Here is a 3,864-nt window from a genome sequence, read left to right on the forward strand (position 1 = left end):
AAGATTGACGCACATAGAGATCCAATGGATTTGGTTAACACAAATAGGGATGTAAAGACGATCGACATCAACACTCGAAACTGAACCTGTGCTTCCATGATATGGAGGCTAACCTCTTCCATACTCAAGAAAATTGTTGTCGACTTTGTACCCTCTCATGTTCCCATCAAACTTGCCGTAGGCCGTGATGATCTGATTACTAAACATACAGTTCATAAATGCTACTCGGTTTGGCTTCCACCGACGCAATGAGGTTTTTTCCCGAAACAAATACATCATAGCGTACATGTCCTGAAAAAGACAATACAATTTTTTTAGGAATGAGAACCAACAACAAAATTCAATCTGCAAAATAATTTTGAGCTAAACTCACATAGTTCTTCAACCATTCATTAGGCCCCATTATACGCGAAGCTAACTCTGCATCAAATTTAGATGGCCCAATCTGAAGTACTCTGTAAAGAGAAAGTAGTAGTGTGACGATGTTTATGAGGCAGAATTGAGAAAAAGAAGTAAAACAATACAAATATTACTTACTTGGGCTTGAGGATCCATTCACTTAGTTTGGAAAATTTGTCTTATGGAACAAAAACCAATTTGTAGTGACGATGTTTATGAGGCAGAATTGAGAAAAAGAAGTAAAACAATACAAATATTACTTACTTGGGCTTGAGGATCCATTCACTTAGTTTGGAAATTTTTTCTTATGGAACAAAAACCAATTTGTAGTGTCTTTGCAACAGACTTCTGGATCATCTATATTATTCAAGGATGGTCGGTTGAAGATCTCTGGCCGGAAATAAGTCACTGGCGTAGTGAAAGCAGAAGGTTCGGACTTGTTCTTTCTCTTTATTGCAGCAGACACTGGGGTGGATTCTATTTCTTCTTCCACTTCATTCGGACTTGCTTCTCCAGCTTCTTCTTCAGCTGAACCATGTTCCTCATAACTGTACTCAAATGGTTGTACAGTTTCCTGATAAGCCCAAACATGCTTACTCCAGTCATACTTATTTCGGTGCATCTCAATCATCAGATTGACTCTTTCATCCCGCATCTCAGAGGGTCGATCAAACTCAGCACTTAAAACGACATCGAAATTTCCAGTTGAAGAGATGTAAGTAAACACTTCTCCCTACAAAGCAAACAATAAAACAGAAGTTAGACACTAACATTAAGAACTATACAAATTCGAACACATTAATTAAAGGAAACAAAACTTACATTGGATCCAAAATTAGACTCTAAGCTGATAATATCCTCATAGAAAACCTTAGCAGATCCTTTCCACTTCCTGCATCTCATGCTAGTCATGCCTTCTCTGAGTTTCCAACCCTAAAGAGACCCGATGTCTGGAATAGCCTCCATCAACCAAATCTGAAGTGCATACGAGATTCCATCAACGACATAACTCTTCTGCATCTTCACTTTATCCCTAACTTGGATAATGCAACTCACCAGCGCATCAAAGGAGTGAAGACCCCACGGATATTTCCTCATGTTTTCGAAATCCATCACCAGCTTGATGTACTTGTGTGGGATCAATACCTTCTCATCCTTCGCCATAAGTATACCAGCAATCACACACAAATACACCAGCCTCAGCCAATCAACATGAGACCACGTATTACAAGATCTAAGATGCACCTTCCTGATTTGCTGTAGACTGATATTTCCTCCTTTCTTTAACAGCTTACTCCAAAACCCTTTATCATATTTCCAATTATCAATCTCCAAGTCAGGCTCATCTTTATACTTCAGACCAGTGATCGCATAGAATTCTTGCATTGAAAATCTGAGAGGGTTCCTAGCATAATGGAACCATAACTCATGGCGCTTTGCGGTTAGAAGCTGCTTACAAACGAAGCTGTGGATCACTCTCCCCGAATACTTGAGCTTGTGTACATAAATCGCCATAACCTGAGCAAATAGCGGGTCACCCAACACTTCCTTGTACTCTGCTTCAACACACTTCTCCACCTTCTTAATTATGGAAGTTCGACAAGTGTTGTTGACCTTCTCAACTTGTGTTTCAGTTCCCTCTTTGAATAGGCACTTAGGCAACTCATCCATCGTCATACCTGTGAATAATGAAACAATGCAAACACCACAGTCAATTCTCATAAAACAAAGTCTACAAGTTCATAATAAACCGCGACATTACAAAGACAATAAACCGAGACATTACAATAACAAAGTCTCCTAATACAAGTTCATTACAAAAAAAAGGCATCATAATATAAGTTCCTTCCAAGTTGTCTCAAGCAAAAAGAATTAAACTTTGAATTTAAACACCTAAATCTTTAACAGAAGCAAAAATCAGTAGCTATCAAACGCAAAATATGATAAAAAAAACACCAAAATTTAAAAAAAGACACCCAATGAACAACAACACAAACTATGTAAGAGTGCTACAAGAAATCGGTGGCCATAAAAAACAAATTAAACCATACACAGATGCGAAACACGAAAAGTATGAAACTTTATTAGCAAAATCGCGCGATGACATAAATCAAAAATAATAAAACTTTGCTAACATAAAATCCTAAATTATTGACATAAACTTAAATCGAAACCACAAGTCCTTATACAAACCTGAAATTCTCGATTTCTTTTCTTGAAACTAGAGCTGAGAGAGTGTATTGCAGAGCGGTGAGGCACGAGCTTCAGTTTCCGGCGAGGTACGAGCTTCAATGTTCGCGACTTACTTAAGAACGAGACTTGAAGTGAGCACGACTGAGACTTAGATTAAGAAGAAGAAGAACACCGGCGGAGTCTTAGCGGAAAGAAGGAACACCGGCGACAACTACCTCTGGCAAATCGGTGACTTCGAGTCGTCTTTTCTCTCTTTCGCCAAAGGAGGAGGTGAAAACGGAGTGAAATTAGGGTTCGATACACACGATTTGGGGATAAAACGGTTTTGCCTCTTTTGTTTTTTGTTTTTTAACTTTTAAATTTTAAAATAATTAAATTAACAATAATCGTTTTGGATTTAGATTAGGGGTTTAATTGGATTTACAGAAAAAATTATGCTAAGTGGACAACTTATACTTCATTTTCTGGCATAGGGACAATGTACTTATTGTTTTGTTGTATATTTCCAATTTTCCCTTTAAAATTTACCTTAAAAGTTAATTAGCAAGGAATGTGACGTGGTGACGTGGCTTAACGAGAAACTTTTATTTAGTAAAACACTTAGGTGTCACGCAGAGAACGTTTCTCACCAAAACTGTCAATTAATGCGTTCACACTAACATTCTTTTAAAAGAACTTCATACCATCTATATTTTTCTCGACGAACACTTTTACGTGATAAACCTTCAGCTTCAAGTTTGATTAGTTGATTTATCAATCCTCTCAATATAATCATAGCATCAATAAAGATTCTTTATTCCTCTATACGTTTATGTAAAAACGGTAACCCATCTGATCTATCGCCATTAAGTCGACAGATCCGTAGAGACCACAAAGCGATGAAACTTTAGGAGGATGCCAAGTGTTAATGAAAGAACCCTTTTCTCCATACATGCTTTCATGCATTTAGCAGAGCACTCACGTTCTTGAGAACCGCCTCTCATTGCTGAAAGTAGGGGTGGGCACTTTACGCGATATCCGAAGTGGCACACGAACCCGATCCGAAAAGCCCGAACCGAAATCCGAACTGAAGGAGCAAAATATTCGAACGGGTATTGAATTAGGAGAGATTGGATATCCGAACCCGGACGGTAAAGATTCATTATTGCTCTATACGTTTCTGTAAAAAACGGTAACCCATCTGATCTATCGCCATTAAGTCGACAGATCCGTAGAGACCACAAAGCGATGAAACTTTAGTAGGATGCCAAGTGTTAATGAAAGAACCCTTTT

Source organism: Brassica oleracea, chromosome C4, assembly GCF_000695525.1.
Source record: "Brassica oleracea var. oleracea cultivar TO1000 chromosome C4, BOL, whole genome shotgun sequence".
In the NCBI taxonomy this organism is placed as follows: Eukaryota; Viridiplantae; Streptophyta; class Magnoliopsida; order Brassicales; family Brassicaceae; genus Brassica; species Brassica oleracea.